Source organism: Haemaphysalis longicornis, unplaced genomic scaffold (assembly GCF_048455015.1).
Source record: "Haemaphysalis longicornis isolate Haplotype H1 unplaced genomic scaffold, Haemaphysalis longicornis Haplotype H1 scaffold_2, whole genome shotgun sequence".
NCBI lineage: Eukaryota > Metazoa > Arthropoda > Arachnida > Ixodida > Ixodidae > Haemaphysalis > Haemaphysalis longicornis.
The window spans coordinates 120,433,175-120,450,037 of NW_027526295.1; the positions used below are offsets into that span (position 1 = coordinate 120,433,175).

The 16,863-nt window shown below is 45.6% G+C and overlaps 1 protein-coding gene and 1 pseudogene across 1 annotated transcript in view; one reads left to right on the forward strand and one right to left on the reverse strand.

The window, feature by feature from the left end:
- LOC144169166 (uncharacterized) overlaps nt 1-16,863 on the reverse strand; it is a 577,944-nt gene that overhangs the window by 340,698 nt on the left and 220,383 nt on the right. The window lies entirely within an intron of this gene.
- Nucleotides 6,167-7,847, forward strand: LOC144169163 (legumain pseudogene; annotated as a pseudogene).

The window sequence follows — 16,863 nt, forward strand, 5'->3', positions numbered from 1 at the left end:
CAGCATTATTTTAATATTGCTTGATTTTTTTGTTGCGTCCTTCGCCACCAGCCTTCCATAGGTTCTCTTCCGAATAACTAGTGGTGGTGATTTATTCATAAAGGAGGAAAGACAAAATAACTGGGGATATTATTGAACTCAACGGAGAGTTCACCCTGATACAACCCAGTCCAGGGAAGGGGAGGGGGAGTTTCTAAGGATAGGAAGAGGGAGAGGGAGGGAAGAAAGAGGAGAGAGCGAGGAAAGTGGAGGACTGTTAATGTCACGTTCGTCTCGTCCATGGCTCGACGGCTACAAACGCTGCGCTAGTCCTATCACGAACAAGAAGTTGAGTAGGCGCTGGAAGTCCTCCCGTCGGATGGGGTCCGGTGCCGTGGGGAAGAGGTAGTCTTCCAGCTTCTGGCTTGCTGTACTTAGTCGCTGGAGTGCGGCCCGGAGTTCCTCTATCGCGGTGTCATGCTGGCGGCAAGAGCACAGAAAGCGCTCGAGCGTCTCAGGTTCTGCGCAGTCGGCGCAGATGGGGAACTTACAGTTCTTCCTCGTCGACGGCACTTTTCTTTTGCTCCGGTAGCTCGTAACTTCATTTTACACATAGGATTTTAACAAGTTTGAGAAGCAAAGGCTGTCAGAACAAACCGCGAAAGTGGTTTGCGACGTGTACGCCCAATTGAGACTGATGCAAACTAGACTGTACGTCGTTTACGCAATTCGTTCAGTTTTTCAGCTTGCCGGCGAAGCGGTCGTGTTCGTAATGGTGCGCGCGGCGTGCTGCTGTTTCGGTATATCGCGCTCCCGCTGTGTAAGCAGGCTTCAGCTGTCGATGGTCCTGCCCAGTTTTCAGCTCCAGAAGAGTTTACAAATCACTGCATGCTCTACAAACTGCAGCGCTGACAAAATTCACTTCCGCACGAAACAGAGTTGGGCGGTATTGTCCACGGTCGGTCCGAGTACCCCATTCAAAGCGGTTGATTGTGTTTACAAACAAGTGAAGCGTGGGAAAGGAGACGCCAATAGGCCTGCATCCTGAGTGATCGTGGCTCAGCGTACTCAAACGCGGAGCTTATGCGAAGGAATGCACTGTAGCAAATGCGTTTGTGACAACTGGATGAACTTCCTCTCCTCCCTCGCCCCGATAAATAGAGCTGCTGTACCACACATTCCCGTAACAAGTGAATGTCTGGCACGTCTTCTACTGGAGTATGATGTGCAAGTGGCACATGTTCCAGCCAGGGAGACGCGCCAACAGCTGGTGAAAGTGAAGGATCGCTTGCTCAATGGCCGTATCGTCAGTGTTGTATACGAGATACCTTGCGCAGACTGCAGCTGTGTTTGTATGGGCAAATCAGGGAAGTACAAGAATCGCTTGCAGCAGCGCGCCCGTGAAGTAAAGAGAAAGAGCGCCCACAACAATGCTTTACCCGAACACGCCCCATCATGAATGACGACAAGACTGATTGGAACAACACAAGAATCGTCGCAACACAAAACTTAAAGCGCCATGGCTACATCTCGAATCGCACATCATTCAGACGCCATGCAACACACTCAATCGTAATAACGGAAATTTAAACCCTATCTACGCACCCTCTTTGCATTGATTACTCAAGCCCACCTAAACCACCCACTTCTGGTGATGCATTCATTGTGAACAAGGCTTCCGTGCTGAAAGCCGAAACGTCAGTACGTTTTAGTTTGGAGTGGTAATGACCTCTTTTTATTCCGAATGTACCCTCACGGCCAGACTGGGTTCCGTCATGCTCCTGACTTTAGTGAACAAAGTTGTGCACCTTGTGGATAAGCCACGCACCACGCCAGTGTAACGGTCTGGGGGTCATCACCTATACCAGGGGACAAATGTCTGTGGCAATGGAGAGAAAGATACAGGTGGGGGGAGCGAACTTCTCTGTGTTACTGCGCCAAAGTAGTTCCCGAGTTGTTTCGGTTTCATTGTCGGAGTGACACAAATACGCTTGCTACAGTGCATTTATTTGAATGAGCTCCGCGGTTGAGTGCACTGAGCTACGATCACAGAGCATGCAAGCATATTGGCGTCTCCTCACCCATAATTCACTTGTTTTTTAAGCACAAGCAAACACTTTGACTGGAGAACTTGTACCGACCGTGTTCAATGCCTTACAATCTGTATCGTGTAGAAGTGAATATTGTCAACGCTGCAGTTTGTTGGGCATGCACTGATTTGTAAATTTTTCTGAAGCTGAAAACTGGGCACCATCATCTACATCTGAAGCATGCTTATACAGCGCCGGCGCGGTATACCGAAACAGCAGCACGCGCACAGGCTTACGCACACGCTCGCCCACGCCGGAAAGCTGGAAAACCGAACGAATTGCGTACACTTCGGAGAGTCGCGGTTGCATCAGTCTCACTGGGGCGTGCACGTCGCAAACCACTTGCTCCGTTTGTGGTGACAGCTTTTGCTTCTCAAGCTTGTTAAATTCCTCTGTGGAGAATGAATTTACCAGCTACCGGAGAAAAAGAAAGGTCGCGTTGACGAGGACGAAATGTGCGCCCCCACCCCAACCCCTGCGCCGACGGCCTCGAGCCCGAGGCGCTCGAGCACTTACTGTGGTCTTGCCGGCAGCATGACACCGCGAAGGAGGAACTCCGCGACGCACTCTAGCGAATCAGTGAGCAAGCCACAAGCTGGAAGCCTTCCTGTTCCCCACCGAACCGAAGGCCATCCCACGGAAGGTCTTCTATCCCCTAAACAATTTCCTGGTCGTGAGAGGACTAGCGCAGCGTTTGTAGCGTTCAAGCCATGGGCGAGACGAACGTGACATAGACAGTCCATTACTCTCCTGCCCCTCCTCTTTCTTCATTCTCTCTCCCTCCTCCTATCTTTTGAAAGCACCACTTGCCTTCCCTGGACTGGGTTGTATGAGGGTGAACTCGCCGTTGAGTTAAATATCCGCAGTTATTTTCCCTACATTCCTTTATTATAAATCACCACCACTAGTTCTTCGGAAGAGATCCTATGGAAGGCTGGTGGCCGAGGACACAACAAAAAAACCCAGAAATATAAACATAATGCTGTCTTTTTCAGATATTATGCTTAGTAAGTTTGTACCATTATCAATCCGAGGCTAAAAATGAAGTATTATATATTTTTTAATTCCTAAGTTACAGCCAGCCAATGGTTTTTGTTGAACTAGTTTGAGCCGCGCAGCAAAACGGCATAGTTCGGCACTGTAGCCTTCAATGCACTGCCACAGAAAGTTGTCCCTAAGTATAGGTTCTTCTTGAGAGAGCAGATCCGCGCTTCCCGATAGCTTAAGTTAAAAATTGCATGCATAGGGCGAGCTGCATGGGAGACATAGATGCGGTGCGTAAGGGAAGTTGGGATATATTACGGATGGCCTTGATTTGTCGGCGTAGTATGGCCGAATATGTGGAGAAAGGTTAGGCCGCTTGGCGTGAATGTGAAACGTTGTAGTTGGGTAATTTTTCAGCCTCGTTACCTTTCCCAAGAAGTTATGTTGTAGCTTGCGTAGTTTGTCCGTGAAGGTGTGGCCGGCAGGCACGCTTCCATTTTTTCGTCAATTTTGTTGTCATGGCGTAGTCGTGCGGGTTTTTCTGATTTCGCGATTGTTGTTTACCTGATCGGTGGTGTGTAAACCTCGTTTGATGATGATTTAGGTGCTCCTCGTAATGAAAGGGTCGCGTTGCTCGAAAAAAGAGCCAGATGTAGACTCCTTTTTTTATTGGCCTATATTGTTTGAAATATGCAAAAATTTCTTGCATTGGCAAAGCTCCGAGTTAAACCTCGTGTATTAGCAAAGCCGCATCCACCTGCTAGAAACAAACACTGAACTTTGGTAATACAGAAAACTTTTGTATATTAAAACATTTAAATATTTGTTCTATTGATATACGAACACATCTTTGGTATTTTTGCTAAACCTTAACAGGAATTTTGTCTTTGACAAAAACATATTGGAATGTGAGCCACTTACGTCGTATCAAAAACTGAGTCATGCAAAAGCCCCGCCGCAGTTTCATTTTCCGGCTTCTGTTAAAGCTCAGGTGAGAATGAGCGGTACGGAAAAATTAGTATATGAATAACGGTATCGGTGTGCTTGAACTAGCAAGAGAGTTCTTGACAGCATTTCTCGGGCCAATTGTAAGGTACATTTACTCTTGCCTCACACAAAAAAAAATCTTTGGGATGCCACAATTGTGGCCGCAGATAAAGTAGACAAACTTTTCAGCTTGTTCGATGTCTACAAGGTCTGACACGTAAACTTCCTAAAGGAGAAGGTGCGGTTACCGTTTCATATAACATCCAGCATGATGCGTCACTTGCTGCGATAATCTATTTTGGAGCGCCATTACTTGCTTGCGTACTTTCACGTGGGCTAAAGCAATGATAGGTGATCGTTCATTGTAACTACTGTAGGAAAGCACATGATCAAGCGTATGGTGGGATGACGGCTGCGCACGAAATAATGAAACAATGGGTTGGTGCGGGGGACTGCGGTGTTCTGTCCTCATATCGCTCAGGTGAAAGGAATCCAGAGAGAGATAGATTGCCCAACATCGGTGTTGATTCAGAAGTGCGCTTCTATTCGGCGAACAACGAGGCAGCGAGGGGCAATACACCACGTATTACTCATAGCGGATTGTGGTAGCTGATTTTAAAGCGCGAACAATTAGTTCGAGGCATGTTTACTCCCACTGATAAAATTTTTTGTGAAGAGTGCGACGCGACAATGTTTTTCGGCTTAGGTGAGAGCTGGATATACAATGCCGTCCGAATATTTTATGTTTCCAATAATTATATTCGAGTAGTACAATTTAATAATGTTTCATTCAATATTACGAGCCGGTGTTTACAATGTATACACGGCTGCTCTGCAGGAGAGCTTGAGGGAACGTTGGTGAGTATTGGGAACAACCAGTCGAGCTTTGCGAGTTAACCCCTTCAGGGCCAAACACATGTGCGGAGGGCGACGCGTTTCCGTATGCTTTTTCGCTCTACAAAGCCGGTCACGTATTCTTGATTTTTGTTCATGACCGCTACCAAACCGGTTTGCAGGTAATAGAAAACGCTTGCAGAAAAAGCGCCGCTGTCTGTTTGGCCCTGTATTGATGTAGCCGGCTCCCACCCATTAAAGGACATATATCGTGCCAGTTTTTTCAGGGGATCCGCATACCTTGGTTATTGCGAAACGAAAATGCCGGCCTCTGAATCAGTTCTTTATTGTGCGAACTATCCAACTTAAGCACCAGAGACCATATGAGTTTAGTCTTTACCACCAACCTAATCTCGCTGGCAGACTATTGCAGAAATTATCTTAACATAAAACAAAATGCCCTGTTGTCAAATGGTGCGACCGTGGGTTGAAACACGCTAATATAATATTGGTTGGCCAAATTTGTGTAAAAATAAAACGAAAGAACATCACCGGTTATCCAGATGACTAGAAGTAACAACAAAATGCTCCTGGATTCTGACACAAGAAAAAAATGGATACTACGTCACTCCAAAAGTGGAAAGATGACCTATCATGTCAAGTAGAAGTCTGTTAAAGCCTTCAAAATGTTTTCGACATCTTAATAGGATCGACAAAGAACGGACAATCAGGACAATATCCTCTCAACTTTCGGCAGTATAAGAGATAAGTTATTGCTTTCGATGTAACTCGAAAAACCTGGCGCGAAGTACTCTTACTATGTACAGGTGCGATATGAGTGATTGTTTGGGATTATTACAACGTGAAATATTCACGACTGGAAATCAAAATCTGCATGCCAACATTCGGAAATGGTGACAAGAAAACGACCACAGAGTACTAATTTTTTTGGTACCCTCAGCGAGCGTCGAAATTGCTTGGTCCCTTCTTTTTTATAACCTAATTTTGTAAAACGTCTATATATCGCTATAAGCTGAAATTGAACTAAGCCGAAAGAAACACGTATGAAGGCATGCCAAAAAATAGCTATAACGTTTGAAACACATCGAATGTGGATAACGGATCGATAAATTTAAAACAATGTTATCGATACCAAACACTCGAATCCGCCCTCGCCGTGGCCATATTAATTTCAGCTAGGTCACGTGCGTTATCGTAACCCCGGGGAGGCACCTTTCCAAAGTAATGTGACACACCTGATAAGAAACGCATTGTATATAAAGGCAGCAAAAATGGTCCGCTCTTGCTCACGATGTCGCTAAGGAAGCCAGTGATCACCGCAGCGCTGCTGTTTGTCTGCCTCGCCGTTGCCTCAGCGGCGGGAAAGTCAGCAACCGCCAACGATGGCCAAGATGACGAACCGAAGCTCTGGGCACTGCTAGTCGCTGGCTCCAACGGCTACGACAACTACAGGCACCAGGCCGATATATGCCACGCGTACCATGTTCTCCGCAACCACGGCATCCCCGACGAGCAAATCGTAGTCATGATGTATGACGACATCGCCAACAACCCGCAAAACCCAACACCCGGTGTCATCATCAACCACCCTAACGGAAGCAACGTGTATCCAGGAGTTCCCAAGGACTACACCGGAAAGCTGGTAACGCCGCAGAACTTCCTGAACATCCTCCAAGGGAAGAAGGTAAAGGGAGGCAGCGGAAAAGTTATTGCAAGCGGTCCCAACGACCATGTTTTTGTCAACTTCGCCGACCATGGAGCTCCTGGCTTAATTGCATTCCCAGAAGACGACCTGCACGCCAAACCGTTCGTGAACGTCATAAAGAAGATGCATAAGCAAAAGAAGTTCGCAAAGATGGTCATCTATATTGAGGCTTGCGAATCAGGTTCAATGTTTGACGGCCTTCTGCCCAGCAATGTGAACGTGTACGCTACAACCGCCGCAAATCCCGATGAGTCGTCTTATGCCTGCTACATGGATGACTATCGCCAGGTCTACCTAGGTGATGTATACAGCGTGAAGTGGATGGAAGACTCGGACAGAAAAGACCTCCACAAGGAAACCCTTATCGACCAGTACAAGCTTGTCAGAAAGGAGACGACCACCAGTCACGTGATGGAATATGGAGACATGAACCTTGGGAAGCTCCCGGTGAGCGAATTTCAGGGAGACAAAGATGCTCAGAGGATTGTGGTTCCAGACGCACCTCTTGATGCTGTCTCGAGCCGTGACGTGCCCATCGCGATCCTGCGGAACAAGCTAAGAAAGGCTTCCAGCCCTGCAGCCAAACGTTCTATTATGCGTAAACTGCAGCTAGCTCTTCGTAGGCGGTCTTTTCTCGATGACAAAGTTGCTGAGATTGCCAGTATAATCTCTGAAAATAACGAAGAAAGCACCAAGGCACTCCTGAGTGGGAAACGGCCCTTGAGGGATTTTGATTGCTACGAACGCGCTGTTCGCCACTTCAGTGCCAACTGCTTCAATCTCTCTAAGAACCCCTACGCCCTCGGACGTCTTCGTGTGCTGGTGAACATGTGCGAAATGGAGTATGATATTGAGGACATTACTGATGCCATGGACTTGGCTTGCACGCACAAACCTGTATCCGGTATTGTATAGAAGTTTATTTTGTGTGTTGATATTTCAAAACTGTTCATTGATGCTTATTAGGTCTTTGTTTCTTCAATTCCTTGTAGCGCAGCCCGTCGGGTTGTGGTCACTGAAATGCTATCCTGCAGTGTTTGGGAATTCTCTCCATGCGGGTTTTTTTTTCAATGACACGGACAATATAGCACCTTCACGTAGTTTTGACGTGAACAAGAACTTCGGTTGATAAATTAACCGTAGGAACTTCTAATTTTAAGCCACTGCACCACTGTTGCCCTTTCCGTACACTTAGAGTGTGAATTGTGCAAAATTCGACTTGTTTGAACGCATTTTGAGACCTCGTTTTCGAACCTGTCTATGAAGGTTTTCTATGAAGGGAAAATAAAAAAAATGATGTGTATCCCAGCTTCGCTGTCGTTGTCCTGTAAACATGTTCCTCTGCTGCCGTCCATGCAACGAAACACCTTTCCCTATTTATTTCCTCCCAACCCTTGATGCTGTTCCCCCTTTAGCTCCTGCCATCAGAATTCAAATCTCAAGTTTGTTGAATTAGATACAATTTTCCCCCGTTCTGATTGCTCGCGTGCGATCATATTGCATCTTTAGTTTATTTTTTTGTGGAGCGTCTCGGGGAGGCATTTTTACTGTTTGTTTGCATATCACGTCATGTGGGCAGCGCGTTTATGCAATGTTTTCGCTATGTGCAACCCAAAACGAATCTTACGTCTACTTTGATTTTAAGTAATGCTGCGATACTGTCGACTATGTGGTCTTTCTTGTTTCAGGCTTGCCCAAAAGTTTCTGTTTGCACGACAACCTTTATATACATGACGCTGGCCCGGAAAATTAGTAGATTGCAAATGTCTTGCAGTATACTTCTTGATGAAGCGTTTTTAACTGTTTTTCCAGATTATTGAATTCAGTGATAGGAAGATAGGCAGACCAAAATATTGACGTATATTTAATGCGGAAGTAAATAGCGTCATTAAAATCGGTGCTAGGGCCGGCGACGAACCTAGGACCTTTCGGTTGTGGAGCTGCTGCCTTGACGAATGTGATACTCTAGGAGAATCTCTTCTGTTTCCGTAATGCCTGCGCATCCCCCGTTGATAGAAACGGTGCCACCCCCCCCCCCCCCCCCCACTGGACGCCAGAGCCTAAACAGAAAATTGAAGTTTCTCAAAACCATTACCTTCCCCTCGACAAACAATCAGCCGCAGAAAAACACCGTTGCGCAATTTATATTGCGGTTGGCGCAGACCAACCGTGCGCCATTTTTGGCTTCTCACAGTCAAAACGGAACCTAAAGACCAGCTCGCTTTGACCAGTTGTACTTCTTCTGTATGCGGTAGTTGTTTCCGCATCGTTGTTATAAATTTCTTCTGAGCTAAGTGAGACTCATGGTCCCGCTAGTGTGGTAATAACAATGGCTTCTGAGCAAGAAGCAGAGCATTTTGAAAGTGGCTAAAAGTAGTCATTATACGCGTTCTTTGTGCACTAGCCGCGTCGCACCCATCATGCATAGTTTTAAGACGGATGCCTTATTTGTGCCGAAAGCCTTAGTACGAAAAGTCCTAATTCCCGGACCATGGTCATAAACATTTGTATCCAATCACGTTCGGCTCAGGTTATAGCGAACGAGTCTCAGAAATAAAGCACAAAGAAAACGTCAGCACAGCAGATGCTCAGTATGGAAAAGGAATCTTTGGGCTTGGGTTACCGGCCTGTCACTGCCGGGGCGCCGAACGCAAAAGGAAGTGTTCGTGTGAAAGAGATACCGGCAGTTCTGGCATAAGGGGGAGGACATCACTCTACCAGATACGCGCCCGGTTTTGTTCGTCGTGTCAATGCTTTGCTTTTACACGTAAGCAGTCTTTATTGGTGTGGTAATCTTCCTGCGCTTACGGGACATAAAATGCCGAGTGGAAGCCACACACAATAGCCTACTGGTAAAATGATAAAGGAGAGGACAATAAATGCGACGGATGGGACCAAAGTTGTGAGAGAAGCTTAATAAAAAAGTGAGAGGCATTTTTGCGCCGTATCGGCTTCAAAGGTGGGCCGTCAAGAGTGTGAGATGAGCGCAGTATCTATGCACCACCAGAGTTTATGATGATAGCTGATTGAAGGCGCTCTCAGGCGCACAATAAGCAGAGTACTGGCAGTTGGTTCTGTGGTTTGCCCTCCTAGTGCTTGCGCTCTCAGTAATTGAGTACTGGGTTCACTGATTGATTCACCATGGACCACTAGCGCTGCTTCTATGCAACGCGCGCCCGAGTAGCATACGTTCATGCCCGTAGAGGTTTATTCAGAACACCACCGTGGGGCCGTGTTAGCGCATGGGTATGCAACATTTTGCCAATATAGGCGCCGGACAGCGCCCTGAGGGCGACACGGAGCCCCCGATACCCAGCGCCCCCTTCGGCAGATATGCGCAACACTGGGTAGGTCCCCGCAAGCCGGTTTGCTGCTGGCTCGGGGGCGCTCTTCTTTTTGCAGCGCGGATGACGCATATTAAACGCCCCTTTTGGGGTTAAAACGAAGTAAGAGATTCTAAAGTAATCCTGCCACAAAGTGCATGTGAATGAAGAAGGATTTATTCGGTTGAGCTCGCGTATGGGAAGGCGTATAAAGGCCTCAGAGGAGGGATGCCCAGAAAGAAACGCTTGTACAGCCTGCCGGCAGGCAAACCTTTCTCAAGATCGGCATGTTTCGCTTGAAAAGAAAACGTAATTTGTAATATTCAATCCACAAAAGAGGAGGCTTTGTCAGCAAATATATCAGATGTCGCGCGATGTTTCCGCGCGGGGTATTCCATCCATGTGAGTGCACTTCCATGCTACTGCAGAGCTACTAACTGGGCCACATGGGAGTTACATATAGGTATTTGACCCGAATGTGATGCCCCATACATGTTGGGGTATAGCAAAAGTGCGGACGTTAATAAGTGCCCGCTTCTCCGAGAAACTTTTGGGCTTCCAGTCGTAGCCCAGTGCGCTAGTTGCATGCTTGTATACACGCCCCGAAAAAAGAAACTCTTCACGAGAAGGCTATCACAAGAAATTCCCTGGGCAGGGATGGGATAAGGGGAGGGGTAAGCAGAACATCTAATAGGCGTATCGGAATAAATTACGGAATATTCATATTCGGGAATTTTTGTTTTCTCTCCACGCCAAAGGGTTTGGCAGGAGACCTCCGTTAGGAAGGAATAGTAGCTCTTTTATTACCGTCAAGACCTTTGCAGCAAAAATAACGGGATAAAAATTTAGTTCCGTGAGTACACCCCTCAATGTTCCAGAGTGACCGTAATCACAACGGATGGGGTAAATAAAGTTTGTGTTCCTGCATCTCCTCCCGAACGCGAACTTTTTTTGTCTGTGCACATATTGGTCCAATTTTTATTGCGGCTCGTCCTAGCTATATTTTCTTCGCTTTTCAGTGGCTTAGACAGCAATTTTATTGTTTCTTTTGCAATAAGAGGCAGTGATTTTATGCTATCCAAAAGCTCGCAAAACATTTGGGAACGTTAACGCCTATAAGTGTCCATGCCCCATATGTGGTTACATGTATTAAATAGGGCGGTATAAGCACGTGAAATATTAGTTGAAGCAGAGTAGAACAGCTGGGTGAAAAAAATACCATGCTATAACTGTGCTTGGGGGCCCTCTTTGTTACCAAATTTAGAGCGCAATTATGTGTATTGACCGCCTGCTAACCAGACTACTAACAAGCTGATCGTACACCACGTCAGCATGTTCCCCGCTAACCTAATGTGGGCCTTTCAAGATTCAGTAACCCATGCTTGCTATCTGCAAAAAAAAAAACAGAAAAGAAGAATCCGCGGGATAATACAAAGCCTTGAACACGTGCTTCCCATTTGTGTTAGCCTACGGCTCGGCACCGAGGCGACAGAATTTTATCAGCGCCACGTTTTATTGGGAGGGTTACCCCGACTATATAATATTTTGCGTTACTTTGTTGCACTATGTCGTACATATACGCGCAAATAACGTTATACCACACGTTTTTTGCAAAGTTGCGTTCACTGGCGCTGAAGGCGATCGGCGCGGAGGGACCGACTCAGAGTTGCGCGCACCGACCCAGAGTTGCGCGTGTCTGTCGCAGCTGGCGCTGCGCTCGCGCGGCAAACTTCGCTGTCCGGAGCCTATACCAGGAGCTAAAGTCGGGTGTGCGCCAAGCGATAGACCAAAGATTTTGCTTTGAGGTCTTACGAAGTGTACTGGTACTCTTAACTTTACATCGATTACTTCTTGCAATGGACACTCGTTATGGACATTACTCCTCAAAGTGTTACGCTACGCTGCGCGTTGTAAAATTAGCCTTCATGTTAGAAAACCTTGAAGTGGAGCTTTTCGATGTGCTAAGCAACCTCATACTCACGTTAAGTTGAAAGCTGGTAAAGCCTAACAACTTTTGACTAAGGCCCTACGCTGGCCTGAACACCCTAACCACTGCTAGATATTGACCCTGCTGAACTCAGTTTAAACTCAGTTCAGCGAAGGTTGAAATATCTCTTCAGCTGCTATAAAATAATACAGAATGGGCCAAGAATGCGGCTTCCAAAATGAGGCTTCAACTCTTTCCCACCCATACGGATTACGTTCGCTTGCACTGCTTCTTCACACAAAGAAAGTTTTGGCTTATATTCCAGTGTTTTAGCTTATGTCGCATGCAATGTCTCCGCGGGGAATTGAATAGCCCTGCCAAATAAACAGCGCAAAAAAATTATCAGCAGCTACTCCAGACTTCAGGGGTTCCTAGTGTATTCTACAAGCATCCAATGCGTATCCAAGCACCTAATACCAGGACGCCAGGTGTATCATTATCTCGGTTTGATTTTTCCGGTACCATCGACGACCGCGAAAAGACTAATACATATATAATCTTTTCCAAAAAGGAGTTGTGGGGACGCTGGTGTCCAGGCTCGGAATTTGGACCGATCATAGTTCAAGTAACCTTTGCTTTCGAAAGAGTAGTGGTCCATGCCCGTAGCACAATACTCCCAATTTTTGGTAATTTCTCCTCCTACGGCTTCAAACAGTATTTGGAATGGGAAGAAAAACAAATGCAGTCGATCGATTGCTGAGTGACAACCTCAGAAAAACTAAAAAGCAACTTCAAATTTCAGTGATCATAACATCCTCTAAAAATGTACTCTTTCTGGGGTTCTTCACTTTACTAGTAAAGTACAAAGACACAACAAATGGCTTATTATTACATTCTAAATCTCAGAAAAGCTATTGTATATTGTCGTATTCTGTGTTCCGCCGTATAATAATTAGAATATAGGCACTTCCATTATGACGGCATAAGCATGAGGTAATGTTTGAACGCGGGTTGTGTGAGACTGTATATTTCTTGTTTTAGATAATATTTCCCTCGCAAGGAAAAATCAACGCTGTTTAGGAAATAAACACTCCTTACAGCATTGAAACGAGAGACCACATTAGATTGAGAGAATAGAGATTGCGAGCAGATTTCAAATTTTTATTTGAACAGATGGATGGGCAGCAAAGCTTGATGTCAGGCTAGTTTAGTGAAAGTCTACGTTTGTTTTTCCCGCGCCCGTCTCTGTGTTCACAGCAAGCGCAACATACCTTCAAAAGAGGTCGGCATCCATTTTTTTACTGTTTCCTGCTTAGACACGGAATGGCGGAGACATCACCTTGGAACAGGGCCGCTAACAAACATCCATGCTTACGCGATGCAGCTTTACAAGAAAAAGAGGCCGCCTAGAGCTTCGGACAAGGGGCGTTGGCTGCTTGTACTGTTTTGACCTGGATGGCTGCTGCCTTCCGCAGAGATTTTCTGCGAATTACCCTTCACGGCGGAATCACCTCGAAAACAAGGTACACTAAATTTATGTATCCTGCTTTATTTGTCTTCTCCGATGATGATGATGATGATGATTTCTATTGGTTTCCCCTTTGTATCGGGGTGATGACATGTCATCTTACCAAAAAAGACTAATATACCTATGTTTTACACTTTTGGTTCAATACTAGCGCTGCTTAGGGCAGGCACAAAAAGCTTATTAGGCACAAAATACTTTTTTTTTTCCTGTTACAAGTGGTAACTGTCCTAGGCAATATTCCCCTCTCTGCTTTTCGTCCACCAGCATTCTAATCTTCTTTTCGTCCCCTCGACAGCCTTGAAGTTAACTTCCTCTGTGATACCTTTAAATCCTAGGGCTTCTGACAGCCCAATATTCCCTTCATGTAGATTTGGATGGATACCCTCACATTCTAGCACGATGCGCCGCATAGTTTCTGTTTCTCTTCCGCAGACCACGCATACCCCATCATTTTGTGAATACTTCCCCACAAAACTCTTAGTTCGCAGGCAACCTGCTCTAGCCTCAAAAAGCAAAGCACTGCCCTGGGAATTATCGTAGAAATTTTCCTTTCTGATATTCATCTTCTCAGCCCTGTACATCTCTAACGACGTTTTGGCTTCCATTTTTTCCCTCCATTTATTCGTTTCAATCTGCCTTGCCTCTTTTTTGGTTACCTTGGCTGTTTTGGATTCCCCACTGTTCTTTCCGTATTTCATCGTTAGCCTTCTAGTCTTTCTTAACCACTGCGTGTCCACGCTTTTCAAGTATAGGTACCTAAAAAACTTAGCTGCCCACCTTCGTTGATCCATTGCCCTCAACCTCATCTCAAAGCATATTTTACTCTAAGCTTCTCTAACTTCAAACGACGCCCAGCCCATATCTCCCTGAACTGCTTCGTTAGTTGTTTTTCCATGCGCGCCTAAGGCCAGACGTCCTACCGTTCTCTGGTTTACTTCAAGGCGTGATAGAACGTCTGATTTTAAGCAGAGTACAGCATTCGCAAACGTGAGACCCGGAACCATTACTCCTTTCCACATTCCTCTTACTACTTCATATTTGTTATACCCCCACAGAGCTCTATGCTTCATTATAGCTGCGTTTCGCTTTCCCTTAACCTTAAGTTGCTCCTCGTGAGTACTTAAGTAGCTATCCCCTTCGTTTATCCACACTCCCAAATATTTATATTCCTTGACTCTAGGCAATTCGCCTTGCTGGATAGACACTACGTCGGTGGTAGCGTCATTGAAAACCATTATTCCTGATTTTTCTGCACCGAAATTTAACCCGAGGTCAGTGGCTTCCTGGCCGCAAATATTTATCAGCCGCTGCATATCGGTTTGGTTATCAGCTAAAAGAACAATGTCGTCTGCGTATAACATTCCCGGAATATGCTGTTGTACCACTTCGCCTTGCAGCATATGGGTTAGGCTAAACCCTACTTGACTTTCTTCCAGTTTCTTTTCTAACCCTGCCATGTAAAGCATGAACAGTATTGGGCTCAAAGGGCATCCCTGTTTCAGTCCCCGATGGATGTTGACCTGCCGGGCGCATTTCTGTCCTTCCCAAGTAAGGTGCACTCTATTGTCTTTATAGATTGCTATAAGGAACTGTACTAACTCGTCATCTAATCCCTGGAGTTTCAACATTCTCCACAGCCGTTCTCTGTTTACGTTGTCATATGCCCATTTAATGTCCAAGAACGTAATCCATAGTGGTCTATTCTGTGCTTTCGCAATTTCAATGCATTGCGTTATCACGAACAGATTGTCATCCAGTCGCCTGTCTTGTCTAAATCCATTCTGCAGTTCCCCAAGTATTTCATTTTCTTCCATCCATGCTTGAATTTCTGATTTTATCGCCTGCATTACGAATCTATACACCACTGACGTTACTGTGAGTGGTCTGTATGACTCAATACTGGCTTTGTCTCCTCTGCCTTTATATATTAAATTCATCCTACTTTCTAACCAGTCCTCTGGTACTTGTTTGGTTTCTATTACCTTATCTATTGCCCTCATAAACGATTCCTTACTTTTAGGTCCAAGTAGGTTTATCAGTTGCATTGGTATTCCGTCCGGGCCCACTGCTGTCTGAGGGGAAACCTTTTGCTCTGCTTTTTTCCAATCAAGGTTGCTCAAACTTATTTCCCTTTCCGCAGTCTTTTGTGGCGCTGATGTTATCGGTGCAGGTTTCCCTACCACTATAATCCTAAACTTCTCACTAATCACTCGATGAATATGCGCCAACGCGTGCTCTCCTTCTAAATGTTCCCCCTCCTCATCAATCAGGAATTTTTTATGGTTATCGTTTTTTGAGCTTAGTGATTTTACATGGTTCCAAAACTTCTTGGATGCGCTTTTGTCCTTCTTCCGTATTTCTGCCATCCATTGTTCGCTTTTCTGCTTGATCTTCGCTTGCACCATTTTCTGCACTTCTAGTTTTTTCCCACGGTAGACATCCCACTTTTCCTTCACTACCTCCGGTTCCATACTAGTTCTTTTTGCTTCTCTATGTTCTCTCGACGCCTTTCTTCGCTGGTCGATAGCCTCTTTTATTTCCTTATTCCACCAGCTTCTCGGCTTTCTCTTCCCTTTCCATCGGTTTCGTTTCTTTTCTTCATTAATCTTACCCTTTATGACCGCAATTATTTCATCGTAATCCCAATTTTTGCCTGGGTATTTATTGATTTCATCTTCCACTCTATCAGTGATGATCTTTAACTGCCCATTATTCAAATTATTTCCTCCTATTGTACCTATTTCTGCATTTGTCCGGGTTGCGCCTCCAAAGTGCAAGCTAAACCGCTTGTGGTCGCTTCCTAAGCTATCTGTTCCATTTTCATCTATCCTCATTTCCCGCAGCCTTCCGTATACTGTCTCGGATACTAAACCGTAGTCTATGCTGGACTGCCTGTTACCGCTTTCCCACGTTATTTGTCCGTCACACTTGCTTTCCGTGTTTACTATTACAAGCCGGTTTTCCTGACATAGATCTATCACTAGAGAACCGTTGTGGTCTGTGTATCCATCCAAACCTTCTATATGGGCATTCATATCTCCAACTATGATTATTTCGCCCGAATCTTTGAACTCGTTTATATCTCTTCTCAAACAGTTTACCATTTCCTCATTTTCTTCCTTAGCACTACTTCCGGTCCACAGATACACCACTCCTAACCATGTATTTTTCCCCTCTATGGTGCCTCTAACCCATAGATGCTCTTTACAACTTTCATACACTCTCTGCCAGTCGGTCCCTTGTTTAATGAGCATGCCAACACCTCCCCCTTTCTTCATTCCTGTGGTCCTGTTGCAACCTTCCCAGGCATAATTGTCTATGATAGGTGGGGCTTCTAGGTCCCGGAGGTGAGTCTCGGCTAAAGCGTACACGTCTATTCCTTCCCGTTCAAGTTGCTTTTGAATTTCCACCCACTTATCTGGCTTTCTGCCTCCCTGCATATTTATGTAGCTGATTAAATATTTATTGCATTTGTTTTTCCCTCT